Source organism: Canis lupus, chromosome X (assembly GCF_003254725.2).
Source record: "Canis lupus dingo isolate Sandy chromosome X, ASM325472v2, whole genome shotgun sequence".
In the NCBI taxonomy this organism is placed as follows: domain Eukaryota; kingdom Metazoa; phylum Chordata; class Mammalia; order Carnivora; family Canidae; genus Canis; species Canis lupus.
The window spans coordinates 15,743,110-15,768,784 of record NC_064281.1 but is presented as its reverse complement, the minus strand read 5'-3'; the positions used below and the strand labels follow the sequence as shown (position 1 = coordinate 15,768,784).

At 46.4% G+C, this 25,675-nt stretch overlaps 1 protein-coding gene across 10 annotated transcripts in view; it reads left to right on the top strand.

Annotated features, from left to right (window-relative positions):
- The window catches only part of SH3KBP1 (SH3 domain containing kinase binding protein 1), a 339,638-nt gene that overhangs the window by 10,552 nt on the left and 303,411 nt on the right, over positions 1 to 25,675 (top strand). For 2 of the 10 annotated variants that reach the window (XM_035711689.2, XM_035711690.2), the window contains exon 1: positions 1,260 to 1,407. The exons of 2 other annotated variants lie outside the window; for them this stretch is intronic. The gene's annotated coding sequence lies outside the window, so the exon portion shown is untranslated. Of the gene's footprint in view, positions 1 to 1,253; positions 1,408 to 25,675 lie in introns of those variants that run through there. 6 more of the 10 variants (XM_025438092.3, XM_025438110.3, XM_025438071.3 and 3 more) reach the window with 6 other exon arrangements.

The window sequence follows — 25,675 nt, the reverse complement described above, 5'->3', positions numbered from 1 at the left end:
ACACAGTGAGAGAGAGAGGGGCAGAGACACAGGCAGAGAGAGAAGCAGGCTCCACACACCGGGAGCCCGATGTGGGACTCGATCCCGGGTCTCCAGGATCGCGCCCTGGGCCAAAGGCAGGCGCCAAACCGCTGCGCCACCCAGGGATCCCCGGCCTCCCCTTTTTTAAAGACCGTTATGCTCTGTTGGACCTGCCTGGATAAGTCAGGCTGTCCTCCCCATCTCAGGCCCCTTAAGCAATCTGACAAGTCCTGTTTGCCATGGGAAGAACATATTCACAGGTTCTGGGGTTTCAGATGTGGACATCTTTAGGGGGCTGTTAGACAGTCTACTATGCCTCTTGTTAATCTTTGGAGGCTTGCTCCAAAGATTGCTATAGAACACATCATCTTGTATGAAGTCTGTTCATCTCCGACAGGGTGTCCCCAACTTCATTGCCCTGGCTCATTGCCCAGCATGCACTAAGTGCCGTGTGTCACTGAATGAATGAATGAGTAACCCTTTCACCCAAGTGTGGTTCCTGCTTGAAATTCTCGGAAAGCTGTTGGCTGCCAGGGGTGTGCGTGCATTTCTGTAAGATCCCCCAGGGCCGACGTGCTGACAGGGTCTGTTTGCTGACAGTTCATGGTGGCCTCCACCACAGTGGATGAGAAGGATAATGCTGCATGTCACACAGCTTCAACAAACCACTGCAGAGACAAGAAAGAAAATTCTCTCTGGCAGGAGTTCTCGACCAGGGGCAGTTTTGCCCTGCAGGGGAACATTTGGCAATGGCTGGAGACACTTGGTTGTCACAGCTGGTGTGGGGAGGGCAGTCTACTGGCATCTGAGGGCCAGAGATGCTGCCACACATCCTACGATGTACACGACAGCCCCCCAGCAGTTATCCGGCCCCAAAAGTGGGGGAAGCCTGCTCTGAGTGTTACACAGATGGTTGAGGTGCCATTTCCTTTCTTAATCATCAGCTGCTCTGGACACAAGGTCTCCTCTGTAGCCACAGCCTTTGTTTTATGAATAAATCAAGAGGTCACTGGAAAGAAAGCAGGGCTGGGCTCTTTGGCATTCTTTCACCATTTTGTCCTCTGAGTAGAAAGTGTCTTAACACAGCTCATGCTCCTCTGTCACTCCCTGGGTCGCAAAGTTGTTAAACTTCTTTCTCCTGTGTTTGGCTTCCCTGATGTGTTGCCTTCCTAGTGGGACGTGCTTATGTGCCGAGTGGCAGATGGTGGGTCCTTCTGCCACTCACACATCAGTCCCTGGAACTGAAGAGCTGGAAAGGTCCTTGGCAGTCATGGCAGCCCACACCGTCAGATGATGAGACTGCGACTCTGAGAACCAGAGTGACAAGGTCCCCTGGCTGCAGGACCCTGCTTCCTGGAAATGGGAAAGAACCAGCCCCGCATACAGGTAGGCTCTCAGTAAACGTCAGGGTCCTGCTTCGCCCAGGGAGGCTCTTTCTACAGGCTGTTTCCCTAGTAAATTTTTTTTAAGATTTTATTTATTTATTCATGAGAGACACAGAGAGAGAAAGAGGCAGAGAGAGAAGCAGCCTCCATGCAGGGAGCCCGATATGGGACTTGATCCTGTGACTCGAAGATCATGCCCTGGGCCAAAGGCAGGTGCTAAACCACTGAGCCATCCAGGGATCCCTCCCTGGTAAATTTTTTTAAAAAATAGCTTTATTGAGATATAATTCACATATCTTACAATTCACTCATCTAAAGTGTGCAGTTCAGTGGTTTTTGGCATATTACATTATTAGTTTTTAAAATCGTGATGAAATAGCTTGAACCAAATTTGCCGTTTTGACCATTTATAAGTCCTCAGTTTCATGGCATTAAGTACGTTCACAGTGTTGTGCAACTAGCCCCGGTGTCTGTTTTGAAAACGTTTTCATCACCCTTCCCTGGCAAGTGTCGAACTTGAAGCATAGAATCCATGTCCCACGGGGGCTCCTGGCCACCCGAGCACTTTGGAGAACACCGGGTGGGAGCCCAAGGGACCCAGTTAAGATTCCAAAGCAACACAGGAAAAGAGAAAGTATAGCTTTGTTGATTTTGAATGTTTTTGGTCAGTGTTTCCTTTGGGAGGCACTTCATCTTTGCTCTGTCCCTCTAGCCACCTCCCCAAGTTACACCCCTCTCACCCCTTGGGGGACTTGTGAATTTCCTTTTCCATCCTGAAGCATTTGTGTGTTAGTTGCTTGGATAACCTCTTGGCAATTACTGGGGTTCATTAGGATATTTCAGTCACGGGAGAAAGCACTGCACCGCCAAACCAATCCCTCGAATCTGCACATAGAAGGTTGACAGAGTTGTACCTTTCTTTGCCCGAATTCTTTTAGTTGGCAAAGGTACACGGGCATCCTGGGTGACTGTGAGCACTTGGTTTTCAACCTGATTGTTCTTTTATGGCTAAATATCTTACAGGCAAGTCTACAGTTTTCATTAGGGGACGCTTCAACAAAGCAAAATGCAGCTCGTGGGCCTTACTGCGGTGATAAACTGTGCTTATACTTAGCTTCGGGAAGAAAAAACACTAATAAGAAAAAAATCCTCAGTGACGTTTGTCCTCACTGAACTGTATTCAGTGGGCAAGAAAAGCCCAGTAAAGGCCTTAAGCTGATTTCCTTTCAGTGGCCACGGAAGTTGTGTGCCCCCCCCAACCCCCGCTGGTCTGCCCCCAGGTGGGGGACAGAGTGGCAAGATGAAGTGCTATTCGATTCATACTGCTGTTTCCTCCTCAGTGTCTTGGATTAAATACTATAAATATTGAATTGCTCATTAATTATTCACTTTGCCTAACAAATTTAAGTCCTTAAGCCCCTGAGTGCAGCATGTATAGATGGTTTAAATCACCATCTCCTTTTCACCATTTCAACTTCTTATCAGTCAGTATGTAAACACCAGCTCTTGTGTTTCTGTTGGATTTTTCTGGACTGTTCTAGGCTTGGAAGGGTTTGGGCCCTGTTCTAGGTCTGGTCCTCTGGGACTGCACTAGTTTTATTCATCACACACCCACTCCCTGTGTGAAAAGTCTTTAATTAGCTTAGTGTCCTCCCTAATTATTCCAACTAGTTCTCATTTTTGTGCCTAGAGCTGGAAGGAGGTGCTTGAATGTTGTTTTGGATAAGAACTGGAAAAGGCCTTCCTGGCTTTGCTCTCTTCTCCTCTTAGCCAGCTTCTTCATGGATATTCATTTTCTTCACCAGACTGTTCTGGATGCTACCTTCTGCCTGAATATTTTACATGCTAGCTTCTGGGTAAAATTCATTTGACATGAATGGCTTCTTAAATGGGCATTGCCTTCCTCCTGTTTTGATCATTCAAAAACCAAACACCAAAACCCCTCTTCACTATGAACAAAATGGGATAGTTTTTCATCACTTAACCAGCAATTTCTCACTACCCTCTTGTTCTCAATAAAATATTAGGTGGACAACAGAGGTGTCAACCCAAATACAGTCTGTCAATTAGCTCCTTGTTGACACCTAAGCAGGTTGGGCAGAGCAAGTGTTGGGAAATTGATGGTGATGTTTTAGCTTAATTGCTACCTTTGAATGTCAGGAAAGAAATGAAAAGAAAGTAATTAGCCTTGGGGGGTCTGGGCAGAGAATAGGAATAGTGGGCTCACAATTGAGGGCAAAATTTGCAAAGGGAAGCAGTTCTCAGTGCTCATCCCTTTGTTGGGCATCGAGCCTACAGCTGCTTGCTGGGGAAATTTTAAAAACATATTTTAAAGTCAGTTTCTGGAAGAGGTTATACATCCATGTGTTTCAAAATTCAGAAGGAGCTAAGTGCTCACAGTGACAGGTGTCCTTCCTAATCCCAGTCTTCCAGATTCTCTGATGGTCCCTCCACCTCCCCCTACTCCAGCACCCCCACCCCCTCCAGGCTGCCTGTGTTTTATTTCTCCCAAATTCTTCCAGGCAGGGTTCATGCCTGTACCAGCACACAGGCATTTCCATTATTTCTCCCTCCATTTTATGTTATGATTAATTGCTGATAGAACTTCTTATTTTTTCTTTAAGATTGATTGATTGATTGAGAGAGTATGCAAGGGGAAGGGCAGAGAGGGAGGGAGAGGGAAAGGAAGAGAATCTCCAGCAGACTCCATGTTGAGCCCTGAACCCGATGATGTAGGGCTCAATCTCAGGGCCCCAAGATCATGACCTGAGCCTAAACCAAGAGTCCAACACTTATTCTGACACCCCAGCGCCTGAAGGGACCAGAGAACTTTTGTGTAGCTGGTGGCTTCCTCCCCTGGGGATGTGCATCAGAGCTGTATGCCTGGGTCTTCTTCATCTGATTTTGATGGGCTGACAGGCATATTTTGGGAGAGTTCCCTAGGAGATGCTGCTGTTTACTCCTTAGCTTTGGATCTTAACTGATCAAGACCATGCTTCTTCACTGGGTTAGGGCTGTCTCCTGCTTCATATTGTGTGTGTGTGTGTGCAAGCATGCATGCATGCACGAGTGTGCAAGCATGTGCAGTAAGGACTTTCTTCAAGTGAGGAAGCCAAGCAGACCCTGTTCATCTGAAAAGGAGGGCTTATTACAGGACCACAGGGGCCTCTCATGCAACCCAAGGGCCCCAGGGAGCCCCAGAACCAGGGATGGGCCAGCTGCCCCACGTGCTATCTGACCATCTCTCCTCCCTGCCCCTGTCCCCCTTTTGCTTTCTGTGCGACTCATTCATGGGGCATATGCCACAGTTCCAGCCACTGTTAAGAATGACTTGATTCATCATCCCAGTTCCAAATTCCTATTAGCAAGACTGAGCCCACTGTAGTCAGTGTCACCCACTGAAGATACACAGGTGACTGCTGTGAGCCCACTTCTGTGAGGGGAATGACGTGCCCAGTTCAGGTCCCGTGCAAATGTAAATGAAGGAGGGTCTGCTTGGTGCCAGGTGTGTGCTAGGCACTGGGGCAGCCATGATCCAAATGAAACCCTGCCCCTGGGAGCAGTGCTGATGAGATGGGGGGACTTGGGGGCCACTCTTGGGGCAGACACTATAAATGGGGATGCATGAATGCCATAATCCAGAATACCTGAAAGTGCCCTGTGCCCATTTTTCTTGGCTTTCTCTTGACAAAGGGGTGATTGGTGTGAGGTGGTGCTGGAGCCTTTGAGGATGTTCCATCCGTCTTTGGAGTCCCTTTCATAAGGCTCCCTTGAGGAAGGGCTCCTGGCCATGCCAGCCACAGTTGTGCTTCCAAGTGAGAGTGAGCGAGTGATGGGGTTATTTGTATCCTTTTGAGACCCCAATCGTGTAACTCACCTTCATTTTCCTTTTGCATGGGCAGCACGTAAAAACGTGTAGATGTGGCTTTGGGGGCATTTGGATGGGTGATGATAGCACACTGTGGGGTAGGGTACAGTTGTGACACTATCTGGCACTTTTAGGGAACCTGTGGGTTTTTAAATGGAGGAAGAGATCAAGGCATTGTGAAAAACAGACACTGCCTGGTGATGAGTTAACTGCCCAGTCGGAGAGACAAAGAAGAGAGGGGGCAGGGGACTGTCCCCCTAGTGTCTGGCCTGTTGCTTCTCTCCAGCCTCAAGCCTTCTCTCCTCTGCACTTTCTCCTCCACACCCTTTTTTGGGCACCTCACTCTACCTCCAATCCCTCACTCCCCCCACCCCAGTTCTCTCTCCCACCCTCCTACCACCTCCCCTTCACTCGTCCCTGTTGGCTCTCTCCTCTGCTGCCTCCCAAGTAATTCCTCTTCCCTCCCTCCTCCCACCTTCTCCCCCCACTTTTTTCTTTGTTCCCCCTCTTTCCTCACACCCTCCCCTAGCACCCTCTCTGTCTCCCTCCCCCACATCTTGTCACCCCCACCCTTTCCCCAATTTTCTCTTTTTTAAAAGATTTTATTTATTTATTCATGAGAGACACAGAGAGGCAGAGACACAGGCAGAGGGAGAAGCAGGCTCCATGCAGGGAGCCCAACATGGGACTCGATCCCAGGACTCCAGGATCATGCCCTGGGCCGGAGATGGGTGCTTAACTGCTGAGCCACCCAGGTGTCCCCCCCCCCCCCCCATTTTCTCTTCCTTTGAACCCTGTCATTCTCAACTGTCCACCTCTAGCCCCTCTACCCAGCCTCCTCTCAACTTCTTGCCCTCCCTCTCTTTCTCTCCTTCCCTTCCCAGAGCCCCTCTCTTTTTTGTCCCTTTTCCCTCTGCTTTCCTTTTCCTTTTCCTTTTCCCTTTCCCTTTCCCTGTCCCTTTTCCTTTCCTTCCCTTTCCCTTTTCCTTTTCCCTTTCCTTTCCTTTCCTTTCCTTTCCTTTCCTTTCCTTTCCTTTCCTTTCCTTTCCTTTCTGTCTGTCTCTCTTTCCTTCCGTCTTTCCCACCTCCTCACTGTTCCACCCTCTCTCTTCCTCAGCCCTCCTCTCCTATGTCTGTCTGTCCCCCCTTCTCACCCCTGTTCCTTCTTCTCCACACCCCTGCCTTTTCCTCCCTCCTTACCATTCTTCGGCTTCCGTCCTCTTCCTCCTGCCCCTCTTTTCCCACCCTCTACCTCCTGTCTCCTCCACCTCCTCCTCTTCTTCCTCTCCCTCCCCAACACCCTGTCATTTCCTCAGGGCCCCTTCTCACAACCCTCCCCTTGCTTCCTGAGAGCTCTCCCACCATTGTTGCCCTGGCCTCCAAATTTCCCACCCATGTCACCCCATCACCATCACTACCTCCTTTGCTCAGTACAAGTACTGTGGCCATGAGATGAGGTGAAACTGTCCTATCTTCAGTGCAGTCTCAGGTCACAAAGCCACAGCAGGAGGTGTGGGCCCCCTGGGGGAGAAGAAACCTTGGCCAAGTGGTTGGGGGTGTGGGCTTGTGGGAGGAGCCTCTGCCACTGCCCCAGGCTGGAGGTTTGGGGGGAGCCTGGGCTGAGGGTGAGGGGGGAGCCCAGGACTGGGGGTGTGGGGGCAGCCGGTGGCGGTTTGGTCTCCCTGTCAGCTGGGGCTCACCTTGCAGGACCTGCCTGGGAACTGGCGGTTCTAGGCTACTTCTATTTCTAGCTCCAATATTCTCGAACCTTAAATTTCTTTGCTATAAATATATAGCGACTATATTATAGGGTTTAGAAAATAGTAAGCAGGAGAATTTAAATTGACAGCCCAAACTGTACTTTGATGCAGCCACTATCATTTTATTTTGGTGTATGTCTTTTCAGTCTTTTTACTGCATACTTGTGGATATGTGTGCATGGATTGTAATAAATGTAATTGTATGGCCTGGTGTTTTGTTTTGTTTTTGTTTTTTACCTTCATAGCCATCTTCAAAGCCAGTGTTTTTAGTTGCTGAATATCCGAGCTCACAGTTCTCAGTTTATTTAGCCATTTCCCTCTCATTTGAGCAGTTAGATTGTTTACATAATCTTGATATTATAAATAGGGATATGATGGACATCATTTTCCTTTTTATCCCTTAAGAAATTCAGGTTGTAGGTAGGGTGTCATTTTATATCCATTCCTTGGTTCCCATAGCCCCCACAGTGATTAGAATGGCCGGTGATAATGAAGATGATGATGATGATGGAGAGGACTTGAGTCTGTGGGGATTATTACATGGGGATCGGTGGGGTACTTGCCGTCCTGTGCTTGCTTTCAGTTTTAGTTCAAGAAACTATGTGCTTGGGCAGCCCGGGTGGCTCAGCGGTTTAGTGCCGCCTTCAGCTCAGGGCCTGATCCTGGAGACCTGGGATCAAGTCCCACGTCAGGCTTCCTGGATGGAGCCTGCTTCTCCCTCTGCCTGTGTCTCTGCCTCTCTCTCTCTCTCTCTCTGTGTGTCTCTCATGAATAAATAAATAAAATGTTAAAAAAAGAAACTATGTGCTCACTTGGCTTATCATCTCTTCTGTACTATATGTGCTTCATGTGCGCGCGCGCGCGCGTGTGTGTGTGTGTGTGTGTGAGAGAGAGAGAGAGAGAGAGAGACAGGAATAGAGACCGGAGTGGGGGAAGAGAGACACCTCTGAAGGAGATTGCTAGCGTGCCTTTCATAGTCCACAGCACCGTACCCTTTTCATTGTGCCATTTTGAGGTGATTAATCTTGGTTTAGCATTCAGGTGTGAGATTAAGGTATACACAGTGAAAGGTGAAACCCTTGGGGGTTTGGTTCCTTCTGTTTCTTTTCTCCTTCCCTCCTTCCACTCACTTCATGCCCTGACTGGCATTGAAAGGATCTTTTCCAGAACCACAGGGAAAACTGTGTCTTGGAGGCCTTGGGTCCTCAGTGTGACTATATTTTGCTGGGATGTGGGTCTAAGTCATGTGCCGACAAAGGAAAGGCCATGGCTGTAATAACCCTCCCATGTTTCTGAGCTTAGCTTTGTGTCCTCATCATACACTCCCTGAAAAATGTTATGCTTTTAGCTTTGAAGGGCAACAGGTGAGGCTGGTAAGACTCTCCAGATCCAGGCCAGAAGAACCATCTCAAAACCTTGCCTTCACGGTGCATCAGTTTCATTAATGGATAGCATTGTGTAAAGTATTTATTCCTCAGCGAACAAGCGTACGCCAAATGTCAGCTGTACCTGATAAAAAATTAGTTAAGTATTTATGGTGCCCTCTCAGGGGTAAGTTTCTGTGAAAGTTCTAAACTTCATGATAGTACATGTTAGAGAGCATTGGTCGCTAATCTGTACCACATACTTTCTCTCTTCCTTACATTTTCAGATTGTGAACATAACTAGCTCATACTGGTAGAACGAACAAGACGGTTGACCCAATGCTGCCATTATTGGAATTCAATGAACTTCTACAAGTATTTATTGAGTGCCTGTTAAGTGTAAGATTTGATAACCAGAGGAACTCAGGGGTAGCTAAGGTTCCTTTCAATGAAACATTTTAGTTAACTTTCATTTCCTAACTGGGAGGGAGAGTGCGATGTGATTATTTCAGGAACCACACAATGAAATAAACTGTCAAACCAAAGGGTGTTTGCTTTTAGAAGTTCTCTTTATCCATAAAGAGGGAAAGGTCTTAATTTGAGGAACACACATCAAGTCAGAAGACAACTTTCTGAGATATGACAAGGTTTAGGCAGTTTCTGAAACTCCCTCCTCGCTGGAGGTCTACAGAGAAACCAAATAGAGCAGAGTTTCTCAAATGAGTAATGTGGGAGGTCCCCTCACAAGGAAATTGGTTTCCAGGAATCCCTGTTTGGCTTTAAACATTTGAAAGTGCTTATTAGCTTTTATTTATTTATTTTTACTGTGGTCCAATATGCATAACATAAAATTTATCATTTTTACCATTTTAAGTGTAGAGTTCATTAGCATTGAGCGCATTCATGTTGTACAACTATTGCCACTGTCCTTCTCCAGAACTTTTCAATCTTCCCCACCTGAAAAACTCCATGCCCTGTAAACACTAACTCCCCATTGCCCCTGCCTCCAGCCCCTGGTGACCACTGTCCTACTTTCTGGCTCTCTGATTTTTCACCACCCCAGGAACCTCCTGTAAATGGAATGATACCCTATTGGTCCTTTTGTGACTGGCTTATTTCACTTGGTGTAATGTCTTCGGGGTTCATCTGTGTTGTAGTGCATGTCAGATTTTCCTTCCTTTTTTTTTTTTCAAGATTTATTTATTTCTTAGAGAGAGAGAGGAGGGGCAGAAGGAGAGGAAGAGATGGAATCTCAGGCAGACTCCCCACTGAGCCTGATGTGGGGCTCTCTCAGGACCCTGAGATCATGACCTGAGGTGAATTCAAGAGTCAGATGCTTAACCAATTCTGAGCCACCTAGGCCTCCCCCACCTCTCCTTTCTTTTTGATTGCCTTAGACTTTTTAATAATAATAATACTTGAAGATCCAGGCACTTAACTAGATAAAAACTCCTTTTGCTTTTGGCTCATTTGTAAGTATAAACCTGACACAGATTTGCAAATTAAGCATAAATTAACCCAATAAAACTCAAATCAACACTAATAGGAGACAGGGTGGTGTGTTTCAGAAAAGAAGTCATAGCAGAAGATGTGGCACTGCACACTGCTTAACGTGGCATGGCCTTTCGGGTTCACTTGCTTCTCCCATCTCTTTTGTCTTTTCAAATCGTGGTGAGAACTCTTCCTTCATGCAGACCATTTTACTTGCAGTGATGCCTTCAAAACAGTTCTGAAGGAAGATGTGGTGTTTGATATACACACATTGTATGTTGTGTAGATAGTGTCAAGTGTCATTATAAAATATACACTCATGACCCCGTATCCCAATGTGTGCTCTGGCTCAGTCCCCTCCCTGCTTTCTCAGGAGGAGACGACCAGGAAGGGTCTTTGTATTATTTATTTATTTTAAAAAAGATTTTATTTATTTATTCATGAGAAACACAGAGAGGCAGAGATGTAGACAGAGGGAGAAGCAGGCTCCCCATGGGGACCCCGATGGGGACCCAGTCCCAGGATCCCAGGATCCTGACCTGAGCCAAAGGCAGACGCTCAACCCCTGAGCCACCCAAGTGCCCCACAAGGGTCTTCTTAAAGTCATCATTCCCTTCTTCTTTAACAGATAGTTATTCCCACATATATCTCCTAAAAACATATTGTCTGGGTTGTGCTTGGTTTTAGTTTTTTAAAATTGGCACCAGACCGTACAGAGACTTGTGATTTGCTTGTTGTCTCTCATTTTGTAGTTTGCTTATTTTTCCTGTCTGGTGTGCCATTGTTTATTTGTCCTTTCTCCTGCTGGTGGACTTGCATTGCTTCCAGTGTTTTGCTACCAAGAATGGACTTCCTATCACCATTTTAATAGATGTCTCTAGGTGAGTGTTAAAATACGTTTTTTTTGAAGGTGTATAGCAAGGAGTGATTTTCCCAGCTTTCAAGTTACTGGGTTTCCGAAGTGGTTGTACCAGCATATTCTTTCTTCCAGTGAATGAGGGAATGAACAAACTAATGAATGAAGAAGACAGCGTATTTATTGAAGGAGAGAATATGTGAGCTATAGAACAGAATGCCAAATTGGTTTTCTCTTTTTTTCCCAAGATTTTATTTATTTATTCATGAGAGACACAGAGGGACGAGGCAGAGACACAGGCAGAGGGGGAAGCAAGCTCCCTGCTGGGAGCCTGATGCAGGACTTGATCCCAGGACTACAGGATCACGACATGAGCCGATGCTCAACCACTGAGCCACCCAGGTGCCCCACCAAATTGGTTTTCAAAGTGTATAATCCCAGAGCATAAACATTTCAGCTGCTCCCGTGCCCACCAGCACCTGGCATCCCAGATATATTGGGGCATAGGCTAAATAGCTGTCAGAGACCCCAAGGTAGCATACTATTTTCCTCTCTGGCCACACCTGTCGACCCCTGGACTGTTCAGGATGGGTGAATGGCTCTGCTCTTCAGGGTCATTGGGGTCAGGTGCCTTCTCTCCTGCTGCCCTCTCCACGGTTGCTAGGCCCTTGCCTTTGTCAGCATGGTAGGAGGGGCTTACTGGTGCAGGGGAGAGGGAGGTGGCGGGTGAGCAGCTCCTCTTTTCAAAGGAGTGACTTGGAAGCTGCTCATGTCATTCCCTCACACAGCCCATTGGTAAGAATTTAGCTAACGTCTCAGGCCTCACAGCAGGTGGGTCTGGGGGATGTAGTTTCACCCGGGCAGCCCTGTGCCCCATACAAACTGGGGGTGGGGGTTAGTTTCCTATTCCTGCTGTAACAAATTACCACAAACCTAATGGCTCAAAACAAGAGAGTTTTCATCTTGTAGTTTGGGAGGTCAGAAGTCCAGGATGGGTTGGCAGGGCTGCGTTCCTTCTGGAGGCTCTAGGGGAGGACCCATCCTCTGCCTTTTGCAGCTTCTAGAAGCTGCCAGACTTCCTTGGCTAATGGTCCCTTCTTCACGTCACTCCCACCCCTACCTCTGTTGTCACATTTTCTCTGGCTCATATGTTTTAAGGCCCTTGTGAAGATGCTGGACCCAACCAGATAATCCAGGATATCCTCCCTATCTCAAGGTCCTCAAGTTCATCACACCTGCAAAGTTCATTCTGCCTGGTTAGGTGACAGACATATGCACAGGTCCTTGAAATTAGCATATGGACATATGCGGGGGTGCCATTATTCTGTCTACCATAGAAGGAGGGAAGGGTTCTATTTCTAAAAGGAGCAAGGGGACACCGGGAGGTAATCATCAGTCTCTGCTGCATCATATGACTGCATTTTTGCCAGTCTCATGACTGTGGGTGTATTTTGAAAGTACTCAGTTGTCAGAGCTGGTGAACTTGCTGAAGATGGGACTTCGTTTTCTCTTACTTTGTGACTCCCAGGGCTTACATGTCTAAATAATCACAAAAGCGAACCATATTTTTGAGGTCTACTTCTTTTTCTCACGAGTGACAGTGCCCTCCATCTGTCTTCTATTTGCTGTGTTCCTTTTGTGAAGGCCATTTCCAACTGCTGGCCCACTTGTAGTTTCCTTAGGGAAGCCCACGGAGCAGCTGGCGTCGCTAGCATCAAATACATGGCGTGTATTAGGAGTTTGGCACAGAGTAGGGGCTCAAATGGGTTGCTAATAAACAACCAAAAAGGCCACACCAGCACATGGTGCTGGAGTCCTCTCATGTGTGAGGACCCTCTCATATTCTGTGCACATGATAGGAACACTGATCAGACTTCCCTGTCCTAATAGCTTTTGGGCCTCCCAGCTTGTGTGGTCATCTGTTTTGTGTGCATGTGCGTGCGTGTGTGTGTGTGTGTGTGTGTGTGTGAGAGAGAGAGAGAGAGAGAGAGGCAGACAGACACAGATTTTTTTGCATGTACTATGGACTGAATGTTTGTGTCCCCACAAAGTTAGTATGGTGAAACCCTAATCCCCAATGAGATGGTATTTGGAAATTGGACTTTTTGGAGGTAATTACATCATGAGGGTGGAACCCTCATGATGGGGTTAGTGCCCTTATTAGGAAAGATAGGAGAGAGCACTCCGTCTCTCTCCCTCTCCCTCCATCTCCCTTCCTCTCCCTCTTCCCCTCCCCCTCCCTCTCCCTCCCTCTCTCCCTCCCTCCCTCTCTCTCTCTCTCCCCTCTCCCTCTCTCCCCACTCCCTTTCTCCTCCCCCCACCCCCACTGTTCCCACAACCACTGTACAAGGATACCAGGGAGAGGATGCTCAGCAGGACTTGACCATGCTGGCGCTGTAGTCTTGGACTTCCAGCCTACAGAACTCTGAGGAATAAATGTTGAAGTCACCCAGCCTCTGGTATTCGGCCCACACTAAGATAGCATGGAAGAGATGGGTGAACCTGAGAAGTATGGTGGTATCTATTTGTCAGTCCCTGACTTTGTCTCTTTGGTGGAAGACTGCAAATATTTACATTAATGTTGATAGATACACAGAAGTTTTGGAAAATAACTCAATCATCTAAAATTATAAATTTTTTCTTCTGTCAGTATGTAGAAATAATGTAAAAACAAATGCCTCCAATGACTTCAGAATGTCCTCAAATGGTGCTGAAACTGAGTTGTGTGGACTGAGAGTGAGTGCTGGGAGCACTGGGCTTATGAGTAGTAATGTTGTAGAAAGGCCCTTTGCTGTGGCTGGTGTTCTGGAAATTCAGTGTAGAAAATAAGATTATTAGGAACTGTGAGAGCCACATCAGGATCTCATAGTGGCCCATGGTGTTTTATAAATCTCGAATTGCTGATGTTTGAGAATCCAGTTGGCTTTTCCATAACATTTTAGATCCCTGGATGCTCTTAAACGCCAGGTCTTCTGGTATCCTTGGGCTGGCATTCCTGCTTGGCTGCGGTCATGGGAGCTCTGTTCAGATGGGTGAGCACGTGAATCCAGTTTGCTTTGCTCTCCACCACTCCCTATTGCCTCCAAGACATGAGCTGTGATCGGCAATCAGTTGCTAGAGATAGGCTTCTACTATTATTGTTCCCCGGTCTTCTTAACTTTTTGGATGCCCTACCTATCCCAGTAGACCATTGAGTTGGTTTTCAAGCACCCCTAACCTCAACAGATTTGAGTCCTCTCCTGAAATTACAACCAGATTGTGCTCTCCTTGGTGGGGCCGAATCATTCTTTCAGAGAGAGTTGTTGGAAATTTGCAGGTGGTCCTGCTATTAGCTAATAGCACCTCCAGGTGGGCCTGCTATTTAATGACTGACTCCAGGTCACTCTCCTCTGAATGTTCCTGTCACACCCAGCAGGGTTGGTCTGTTGCTTTTCATCTGGTAACCCTGGTCCCACCATGTGTCTGCTTGGCCCATGAGTGAGAAAGACCAATAGTTTCCGATATCCCAGGCTCTTCCCACTCACCTGAGCTTCAATTTGAGCACCAAAACACCACCAGTGTCTGCTGCACTTTCTTTAGACCCATATTGTCATTGACCTTGATGCTGACGTGTGTGTTGGCTCTATGCGAGATGTGCCTTGGGAGCTATTGTTTTAAAATAGGTCCTCCTGTCAAGAGCATCCAGGTGGTGGACCTTCAGTGGTAGGAAAAGATATTTAAAGGCATAGCATGACTGGAGAGTTCTGAATCAACCCGATGAGGGATGTCTTTTAGGGGTGGGATAAGTGAGACCAGGGCCAGTGGGAGGAATGCCGTGGGAGAGCAAGTTTCCCCACTCTGAGAGGAAGGCAGGGGTTGGGGGTGTGGAGCCGCAGGGGGAGGAGTGGGGTCTCATCTGATTTCTGTGCTAGTTCTGGTCCTCCCCACCTCCCCCGAACTGGAAAACTTCTTTCAGGAATTCGTTTTTTTGTCTGCCACCCATTGCTTCCTTCTGGTTATGGGGGGCTAAGTCAATAATGTGTCAAATTTATGTGTGCACTGGTTTTTGGATATAAGGTAGGGAAACCTTGCTGTGGTGATGACTGAGGAGTCTGCAGTACTCATTAGTCTTTCGCTGGCTCCAACGGCACCATCCTGGGCTCTGCTAAGTCTTTGCCTGGACCCTTCCTTTCGCATTGCCCTAAGCTCTGTCCTGGGAAATCCTGGCTCACAGCCTGGAGCTGAAGAGTTCTTGCTTAGGAGGTGGAAGGGGATAGCACGTTTGGCTAAACTAATTCATGTGTGCTACAATCATAATTTCACTTTCCTGGGTTGGTAGTTATGAATGAGAAGAAACCACTGATCGAGGATGAGTTACTGATTTTTGAGCGGGGGGATCATGAGATGTCTTATTTATCTTTGCTTTACTTGGTCTGCTGAAAAATGCAAGGAAATCCAAGTTGTTGTAGCCAGACCTCATTCTCTCTTCCTTTTCCTCCCTCCCCACCCCTGACTCGGATGCCGATACTTCCAGATGCACAGGAGAAGGGGTCACTGCTTGAGGAAAGGGCATTGGGCATGTGCTGGTTCAGGAAGCCCCACCAGGTACTGCAGGGACCCCACAAATCATGCCCTGTGGACCATAGTTCCTTTGGCGCCAAAGCAAAGACCATGGCCGGCTCCTTCACACTGGTATCCCTGGATCTGGCACGGTGTCTCAGCCAGAATGAGCAGCAAAAGAAAAATATTTGTTGAATGAGTGAAAACAACATATGATGTATGACTCTAAAGCCAGAGTCTCGTTTTCCCAAACTGGGCCAGGAATCGGGAATTCATATCTCCTGCGTGCACATGGTGGATGGTCAGGAGCAACTGAGGAAGTTGGCGCTGCTCATCATCTTCCCTGCTGCTGGCCCTGTCGCTGTGTAAGGTCTACTCCCATGTTTGGATCTATTTCTCTTTTGACAGAACCCAAGAAATAAGTAAAAGTTATCTGTGGCACGGAGTGTGGGACAATTTTGGCGGCATGATGGTATTTGTGCCCGGACCACTTCTACTGTACTTACAGGAGTCTTCCTGTGGCCCTCGATGAGCCTTTATTTGGCATCTTATTTGCACCACACTTGTCAAGAAAAGAGCAATGATTGGCTCAGACAGGGCGCACTGTGCTGTTAGGGCAGCTGGCAGGCTGGCTTGTTTTTACTGTCTCTCCCAAAGTTTCCTTGCCGTGAGTCCGCCACAGAAGAAATCTACTTTATCTTTCTTAGTTGTGGCCAGGGTTTGGGCTTGCCACACTTCCTCCTGGGGACATAATGAAGTGCATGCATGTGCCCTGGGCTGTGCAGAGGCGATCTGAGATAAGTGTGCTCATTTCTACAGGCTTCTCATCCTGCATTTTAGGGAAGTGTTGCTGGCCCCTTGTGTACCCTGCAACGCGACATTTTTCTTCTCTTTTCCTCTTGCTCTACTTTATCTTTAGCCTGAACTAGTCTGTGGTGTTTTGCTTCAGGATTCTTTTCTTCGTCCCTAGGGAGTAACTGCTTAGAAAATGCCTTCTTGTCAAAAACACAAAGTCTCCAATATCATGAATTGGTAGCAGAAACTCCTCTGTCATTTGGCTTAATATTTTAACTGTCGGTAATGGCTAAGAGCTGGCAGCATGATGGTGGGTCCCTTTGGAAGCCAGTTGGGCCACCGGACTGTTGGCTCTCTACTTTTGTCAATGTGGGAATGCTCACTTGGGGACCAGCCCATTTATCACAGCCACTCCGATCTTTTAATGCTTTTATGCTTTGGAGAATTATAGGAGCCATATGCTGCCTCACAGGTAAGCGAGACTTGCTAAAAATAGAGCTTAAATGGCCCACTGTTCTGGCATTGGAACTCATGGCTTTTTATTTTTAGGCCAGCCTTTGCCAATCCTAACTACTCTCAAGCCTGGGTAATAGGAATCAGTGAGCGTGACCTTTGTCAGTTGGACACTGTTAGAGGTTGAACCCTCACTCCCAACTAGTTGGAAGGAGAATCCAAATCTACTGACATATGGAGTGCTGACCGCCATGTGGCTCCTCTCTTTCAACTCCACCCTCTACTCAGGAGGATTCTGTGTCTCCGCACATTTAGGGTGCTCACACACACACAGAAAATACATTGAAAAAGAGTGAGTTCTGGCTCTCTTTGAATTTCTGGCACTGGCCAAACAAATAGCCAGAATGGATTGGCATACACCAGCTTTGAGGCCTTTGAAGAACAACACTGAGACTCAGATCCATGTACTGTGGGGTTGGGATGGTCCGAAATGGAAATCATCCTCAACATACTTAGTTGCAGAGTGATGCATTAAATGATAGGTAAGAATAGGCTTAACTTCCATTGCTCATTTCATAAGTAATAATCTCATTTTACTATCCCCATTCTTGCCCACCTTCAGTTACAGAAATAACTCTTGAGTGGGTTTTCTTTTTAAAGATCTGTGTCAAGCAAATACTTCACAAAAATGGCACAGGAAAAGTGTTCTATTTAGAATTGCCCTGTGACACAAAACCATGTGTGTTTTCTTTCCCCCGGCACTGGTTTCTTTGGAGGTAAGGCCTAAGGGAATGGAGACCAATGGCAGCCAGAGGCATAGAGCCAGGCCTTCAGGGGAGGCAAGTGTTGTGGCTTTTTGAAGATAGTTTTACTTCAGACTCATTTATTTATTAGGCCTTGGAACAAGCTACTATGGTACTTGATAGCCAGGTGTATTTGTTTCCCATTGCTGCCATAACAAATGGCCACAGAATCAGTGGCTTAAAACAACACAAATTTATTGTCTTACTGTTCTTGATGTCACAGGTCTGATGTGGGTCTCACTTGGCTAAACTCATGTTGACAGGGCAGTGTTCTAGGGAAACTCTAGGGAAAATTATATTCCCTTGTCTTTTTCCAGCATCTAGAGACTTCACATTTCTTGGCTCATGGCCCCCTTTCTCCATCTTCAAAGCCTGCAGTGGGGGGTCCCCTCCTCACCTCACATCACATCACTCTGGCCTTCTCTTTGTCCCCAATGTAGACTTTTAAAATCCTTAGGATTGCATTAGGCCCACCAGGATAATTCAGGGTAATCTCCCAGTTTTAAAGTTGGCTGATTAGCCTGCTTAATTCTATCTGCAACTTTAGTGTCCCTTTGCTAGGTAGTCACAGTTCTGGGGATTAGGATGTGGATAGCTGATGGGAGAGTGGGCACTGCTCTGCCTACCATACCAGAGATGCTGTTTCCCCCCCCTTTTTTTTAAATTCCAGTAAAATTAATGTACGATGTTCTATTAGTTTCAGGTGGGGATGTTGTTTTTTTTCGATCTCCGGGTCAGGTAGGGCCAAAGAGGCAGTAGATTTGGTGGCAGCCTGTGGAAGACAGCTTCCATCTTTGTAGAGTTTGAGGAAGTTGAAAAGGAGGTTTCGCTCAGCCCAGCAGGCCGTAAAGTTTGTCAGATGCCTGGTTGCTCTGTAGACCGTCCTGGAGTTAGGGCCAGGCTAGCTGAGGCTCTCCGTGACGGCCGTCTCTCCCAGGGCTGCTGGGGTCTTGGGTTGTGCTGAAGGAGAGCCTGGACTGGGGACGGCTGGAAACAGCTGGGCTGACCAGCAGGAGAGGAATGAGGAAGCAGGGGGATGAGGACAGGAAGTGACAGATGAGTCTGCCCCTTGGGAGGAAGAAAATAGAAGATGGGCTTGATTATGTCTGGCTCTAAAGAAAATAAAAGTATGGGCTTTCTTGTTGTATGCTTCATGATTGATTCCACTGTTGAGTCAACTTGAAGACTCTGGGCTAAGTAGTTTGGTCAGGTTTTGGACATCCAGCATGCTCCGGCCCCCATAAGCCCTAGGGGTTCAGTGTGGACACTTGGTGTCCCAGGGGAGGCTCGTCACTGCCCAAATGGCCCCCTCTGGAGACAGCAGCAGCCCAGCTGGAGGCATTGTCCCTGGAGGGCCCCTCTCTGGGGGGTGTAGACCCGAGCTGGCTCATGTTCATGGGGCCATAAACATGTTCTCGGGGCCATAAACATGTCCTCAGGAATCTGAAGACATAATCTGTTGTGAACTGACCTAAGTTGGTTTGTCCTTTGAAGAATTGTCACCTTCTTTTGGGAAACAGATGATGGGAGCCTGTGTGTCCTTTCCCACAGTTCTATGACCAGGAGGTATGCGACGGGGAAAGCAAGTCTCAGATCAATTTTGGCCACTCATTAAACACTTGTTAGCAAGCAGGCTCGGAGGGAGCCCTGCCTGTCTGTCAGGCTCTGCAGAGTTCGAGCTCTCTGGCCAGGTGAGAGATGGGCAATGCATGTGTGATAGTGTTGCAGGGGCAGGATTCAGCTGGCCTCTGGGGAGGGGGCAGGGCCCTTCTTTAATGGGCAACTAAGGATCCTGACAGAGTCCAGGACCCCTTTTCTGAAAGCAATGGACTGCTGGTATTCCTAGATTCTTCTGTGTGGTTCTTGGGAAGGTCGAGGTGCCAGTATGATATTTTCACCCAATCCAGAGAGTAGGGAGCCACTGCTCATTTCCATTATGCCAACTGACCAGCACTGCTGTGGGTAGACTCTGTTTAGTCTTTCAAAGGCTGACCCGCTATCCTTGGACCATTCTTTCCTGATTTGGGTACTTCACATGTGAACTTGCCCTCTTCAGGGTAAGGATTAACTAAAGTATATTTGTATAGGGATCCCTGGGTGGTGCAGCGGTTTGGCGCCTGCCTTTGGCCCAGGGCGCGATCCTGGAGACCCGGGATCGAATCCCACGTCGGGCTCCCGGTGCATGGAGCCTGCTTCTCCCTCTGCCTGTGTCTCTGCCTTTCTCTCTCTCTCTGTGTGACTATCATAAATAATAAATAAAAATTTAAAAAAAAGTATATTTGTATATATTACACTGTTTTTTAAGAGTGGGTTGATTTAAAATTTTTTTTGAACTTTTATTTTTTTCTTTAGACTTAAAGATGCAAAACACAGTATAGTTTCCATATATCACTACTCAGCTTCCCCTAATGTTCACATCTTACATAATCACAGTACTCTTACCAGAACCAGGAAATCAATACTGGTGTAATATAATTTACTAAAGATCTTGTTTAATTTCTTTTTTAAAAAATTTCTTTTTTCTTTTATTTATTTATTCATGAGAGACACACACACAGAGAGAGAGAAGCAGAGACATAGGCAGAGGGAGAAGCAGGCTCCATGCAGGGAGCCCGATGTGGGACTTGATCCGGGGACTCCAGGATCATGCTCTGGACCGAAGGCAGGCGCTAAACCACTGAGCCACCCAGGGATCCCCTCTTATTTAATTTCTTAAGTTTTTCCACTAATGCCCTTTTTTTGCTCTTAGGATCCTATCCAGGATCCCACATTGCATTTAGTTGTGATTTCTCCTCCATAGGATATCCTGCATCCTATGACATTTGCTCAGTCTTTCCTTGTCCTTCATGACCTTGACACTTTTGAAGAGTATTGATCAGTATTTTGTTGGATGTCCCTCATCTGAGGGTTTTCTCATGATTGGACTGAGGTTATGCATTTTTTTAATGGTGGCAAAAAAATCTAACCATCAAATTTACCATTTTAACCACTTTATACATTTCAGTGGCAAATCAGGTACAATTCATGATGCTGAGCAACATTACCACTATGTATTTCCAGAACTTTTTCATCATCCCAAATGGAAACTCTGTACCCATTAAGCAGTTACTCTCCACTATTCCCTCTCTCCAAATCCCAGTAACCTCCACTCTACTTTCTGTGTCTATGATTTTGCCTATTCTAGGTACCCCATACAACTGGAATCATATACTATTTTTTCTTTTGTGACTGGCTTCTTAACATACTGTCCTCAAGTTTCATCCATGGTGTAGCATGTGCCAGAACTTCATTCCCTTTTAAGGCTGGATAATATTGTATTGTGTGGATAGACTACGTTTTGTTTATCCATTCCTCAGTTGATGGACACTTGAGTCACTTCTACCTTTTGGCTATTGTGAATGGGGCTGCTATGAACATGGGTGTATAAGTAATTGGTTCACATTTTCAAAAGGAATGTGGAGAAACTGAAGGAGATACAGTCTGGAACTGGAAGGACAAAGTACTATTCTGTTTCTCCCATCCCTGACTAAGACTTTCACAGAAGAGAGAGGGACCAGGGTGGGCTGGGACAGTGAGGTGGCAGGGGGTTCAGAGATGGGTGCCAGAAAGTTGAGGGGCCAGGAGGAGAGAGGGAGACTGAGCTGTCATACTTGCCCAAAGGTGCTGCTACTGGGGGAAGATGTAGAAGGTGCAAAGCAGGACCAATGGGGAGAGTCAAAGGCCAAGGGGTAGAATGGACAAAGGATGAATCAGGACTATGGTCCAGTGCAACAAGAGTGGTTTATTTCCCACCACGCAGAGCCAGACAGGAGGGAATAGGGACTGACCAGCCTGGAAATTAAGTCTACTTACTATCTCCTCCTGCTCTTTTTCAAATTTTTGTGACCATATATCCAGGTAAGAAATATATTTTACATTGCAACCTGATGCACACACCCATCCTTAGTTATGAATGAAGTACTCATTTCACAAGAAAACATTTATGAGATCTACTCCAATATTTTTTTATTCAGTTCTGTTTTCATTCTTTCTTTTTTTCTCTTTCTTTTTTCTTTTCTTTTGTTTTCTTTTGTTTTCTTTTTTTTTCTTTCAGCTCATTGTGACCTCGTTTGCCCTCAGCTTAAAAACAGTGCTATTATGAAGCCTCACATGCAAAGTTCTTTCTGCCAGTTAGTTTTTCTTTTTCTGTGGGCTCCCCCTTGCCCTACTCTGTCTACTCCCGTGAACAATGTAAGATCATGTTTCCCTTTTTGGTTTGGTTGTCAGGAAACTAAAAGGCAAATTGCCTCGACCAAGCGGTAAGCCTCTGTATGGTGGACATATACTGTACACACTGCTGTCTTAACTTGCCCTGGATCTTGATCTTTTAGCTGTATTTTTCCTGATCCTCATTATTCATATATTTTTGTTTTATTGCATGAATTCTTGGGAACTGCCCTAACCTATGTGGAATATGATGGAATGTGATGATAGAATACAAAAGAAATCATTGAGAACTGTTGATCTTGACTGAGAAAAGCTGTGGGGTATAGTCTGTATCCTAGATTTTTTTGCAGTGAAGTCTGGACTATATAATTCTTTAGCTCTGTGATTCTCTGACTTCTTTTTTTTCCGGGCCTTTTTTTCTTTTTTTCTTTTTTAAGATTTTATTTATTTATTCATGAGAGACACAGAGAGAGAGAGAGAGAGAGAGAGAGAGTCAGAGACACAGGCAGAGGGAGAAGCAGGCTCCATGCAGGGAGCCCAACGTGGGATTCGATCCCGGGTCTCCAGGATCGGGCCCTGGGCTACCGGTGGCACTAAACCGCTGAGCCACCCGGACTGCCCCCAGGGCCTTTGTTTCTTTGGCTGAGATTATCTGGAAAGCACCTCCTCTTCTTTTTATTTATTTATTTTTAAAGACATTTACTCCAGTTGCAAAGGTAGAATTTGGGAAGTTCGGTATTGGTGTGGAGGAAAGGTGTCATTTTATCTTTAAATAAGGATATTTTAACTTGCACTCACATTTCTTAGAATGCCAGTTGTTTATGTGGACCTTTTTTTTTTTTTAAAATCCCAAGAATGTCTCTTCATCAAGCACCCCTGCGTCTAGAGCTTCCCCTGCCTCTGCCCTGGTTCTCATCTGCCTTCTTGCTTCTCTGCCACCGGTAGCCTCTGCCTGGGGCCCTCTTCTGGCACAGATGTCTTCCGAGAGCCCCCATTTTCTTTTTTCTTTTTTTTTAAATTTTTTTTTTATTTATGATAGTCACAGAGAGAGAGAGAGGCAGAGACATAGGCAGAGAGAGAAGCAGGCTCCATGCACCGGGAGCCCGACGTGGGATTCGATCCGGGGTCTCCAGGATCACGCCCTGGGCCAAAGGCAGGTGCCAAACCACTGCGCCACCCAGGGATCCCCAAGAGCCCCCATTTATGGCTGCAGTCACTTTTCGTGCTTCTGGTTGGTGCCCGCTGATGTTCCCACACCCCCTCTCCTAGGTCAGAAGGCTCCGAGGGAGGGTGAAATGAACAGACCATCTACCCCCCGGACCTCTCAATGGGATACATAGACAAGAGAGGAAGAGTTTGGGGTTGAATCAGTTTTTAAGTGAAGTTTTCAGTAAGAAAATGAAAGGTAAGCAAAGGAACAAACAAGACTAGTATTAGCTCTGGGGAGAACAAGTTGCAAAAAGAGATAGAGTACCATGTGGCCAGGCTTGCTACTAGTAATGTTGGCATCTTCCCGATGCTGGAATCCTTTGCATCAGTCTGCCGGGGCTGCCAGAACAAAGTGCCAGACGCCAGGGGGCTTAACAACAGAAATGTCTTCTTCAGGGAAAGAGGTCTTCCAGGCCTTTCTCCTGGTCTTGTAGTGCCATCTTTTCTCTCAGCCTCTTCACACCCACTTCACTCCATGGGTGTCTCTGTGTCCTGGTTTCTCCTTTTTATAGGCACACTGGTCATACTGGATCAGACCCACCCTAAAGATCCTATTTCCAAGTATGATCGCATTCTGACACACTCGGGTTTGGGACGTATGAGTTTTGGGGGAATCAATTCAGCCCTGAAAGACAGTGAACACTGATCTATCCAGAGTAATGGCCCACCCTCCCCCGTGAGGTGTGTCCACAGGGTGAGCGAGGAGAGCAGACCTCAGCTTCCATGTGGGAAAGCAGCACGTGTGGGTTGAGAATGAAGCCATCAAGGCATAGAGTCATGATGGCATCTTATTTAGGCTTGGAAGCAAATACCAGATCAACTAAAGGAGGGAAAGTAGTTGCTGGTGAGGAGGGGAGGTTTGAGGGAGGGTGCAGGCATCTGTTTTCCTAACAGTACAGCTGTTTGAATCTCTAAGCATGCCTAGGGTCACTTGGGGGACAAGGACCTGTGTCGCCCCTGTCACCTGCACTTAGCTGCTCTTGCCTTCATTTGAGGTGATAAAAGGAAGTGGGGATTTTATCCGCATCAGAGGTCACTACGGGCAAGAAGTCGAGTCTTAGGCTCTCTGTGACCTATTTGTCATTTTATTCGGAAAGAACAGAGTATTTCTCTTTAGCTCCTGATGTAGGATCTACTTGAACACACTTAAAAGCAGGGTTTCGTGGGGGCGATGTAGTTTATTACATATTTGAAATTCTTCAGAAGATGTCTACTTTCTTTTCTCTCTGTTGCAGTTGTCGATTTAGAAGCGAACTAGAAGCATCTGACAGGAACTGTCACTAACCCACTGTGAAGTTAATTTTATTTTGGTTACGGGTAATTGTTTCATGTTTGCTTCTGTGGGGAACAGCAGTGATAGATTTTCCTCTCTTTTTTTTCCAAAAGCTTCCCTTCTGCCTGTATAAACCTTTCTTTCTCCTTACTTCTGCGATGTGATGGTTGAAACCGAATACTGAAGTGGGCACTTTTATCTGCAGAGGGCCTAAGTCCTGCTGATGTCAGCTAGCTTGTGGAATGTGCTAGGCTGTTGTGTAGCTGGTGGGATGAATGGATTAGGCCATCTGTGGAAATGATTAGAAGAAAAGTATCTGGCAAAAGAGCAGACCAGGAAAGTTAAAAAAAAAAAACAAAACGTAAACAACACAAAACACTTTATGGCAAACAGTTCAATTAAGTTGTGAGAATGGGGAAAATTAACAAGGCAGGAAACAACAAATGTTGGAGAGGATGTGGAGAAAGGGGAACCCTCTTACACTGTTGGTGGGAATGTGAACTGGTGCAGCCGCTCTGGAAAACTGTGTGGAGGTTCCTCAAAGAGTTAAAAATAGACCTGCCCTATGACCCAGCAATTGCACTGTTGGGGATTTACCCCAAAGATTCAGATGCAATGAAACGCCGGGACACCTGCACCCCGATGTTTCTAGCAGCAATGTCCACAATAGCCAAACTGTGGAAGGAGCCTCGGTGTCCATCGAAAGATGAATGGATAAAGAAGATGTGGTCTCTGTATACAATGGAATATTCCTCAGCCATTAGAAACGACAAATACCCACCATTTGCTTCGACGTGGATGGAACTGGAGGGTATTATGCTGAGTGAAGTAAGTCAATCGGAGAAGGACAAACAGTGTATGTTCTCATTCATTTGGGGAATATAAATAACAGTGAAAGGGAATATAAGGGAAGGGAGAAGAAAAAGACTCCTAACTTGGGGAAACGAACTAGGGGTGGTGGAAGGGGGGGGGAGGAAGGCGGGGGGTGGGGGTGAATGGGTGACGGGCAGTGAGGGGGGCACTTGACGGGATGAGCACTGGGTGTTATTCTGTATGTTGGTAAATTGAACACCAATAAAAAATTAATTTATTAAAAAAAAGAACTAGAAATTAACGTTTGTGCCATCAGTATACACACACAACAAAAAAATGTGATATATAGCACATCACTCAATATATACTCAATGATTAATCAAAAATGTGTATATGCTTTGTATGTGTAGCATTATGCCAGGTAGGGGCTAAGAGTAAATGAAAATATAAACCCAGTCCCTTTTCTGAAGGAACTTAAATCTGTTTTGAATGACAAGACATATAATTTAAGAGATAATAAGAATTAAAATAACAGTCTAAGATGGAGATTGGCAAACTGTGGCCAATAGCCCGAATGTGACCTACTAATTATTTTTGTAAATAAAGTTTTATTGGAACACAGCCATGACCTTTATTTTTTTATTGTCCGTGGCTGCTTTCTCACTATAACACCAGAGTTGAGTACTACAGTTTGTATGGCCCACAAAGCCTAAAATATTTACTCTTTGGATAAAAAAAAAGTTAAGAAAAAGTTTACCGGGATCCCTGGGTGGCGCAGTGGTTTAGCGCCTGCCTTTGGCTCAGGGCGCGATCCTGGAGACCCGGGATCGAGTCCCACG